We start from the raw sequence: 364 nt of genomic DNA on the forward strand, positions 1-364 counted from the left end.
ATATTGTTAATATTTTAATATTTTTAAATATTGTCTAGTGGCTCTGAATATCATGTATATTAATAATACATGATATTCACAGCCACTAGATGTCCCTCTAGACCAGCAGCATCTCAGACCAAAACAAAGTCCTTGTCGGCCACACCCCCCTCCCCCTTCTTGTTCTCAGCAAAGTGTCACAGAGCCCAGTGAAAGTTTCCACTAAACACACAACAGGAAGCACAACTGAATAAAGTTCCTCTGTGAACACAAGAGCCAATAAAAACAGTTCAGCTACAACCATTAGCCCATGCTAGCATTACTGTGATATGCTGCACAGCAAAGCTGGCAGTAAGCTAACTAGCGATAGCAACATTTGCTGAAC

The 364-nt window shown here is 40.7% G+C and overlaps 1 protein-coding gene across 2 annotated transcripts in view; it reads left to right on the plus strand.

Annotated features, from left to right (window-relative positions):
• Window positions 1-364, plus strand: part of LOC111645715 (uncharacterized) — a 69432-nt gene that overhangs the window by 67450 nt on the left and 1618 nt on the right. The window lies entirely within an intron of this gene.

The sequence above is a fragment of the Seriola lalandi genome, unplaced genomic scaffold (genome assembly GCF_002814215.2).
Source record: "Seriola lalandi dorsalis isolate HSWRI2012SDOR001 ecotype SW California unplaced genomic scaffold, Sedor1 jcf7180002054955, whole genome shotgun sequence".
Taxonomy (NCBI): Eukaryota; Metazoa; Chordata; class Actinopteri; order Carangiformes; family Carangidae; genus Seriola; species Seriola lalandi.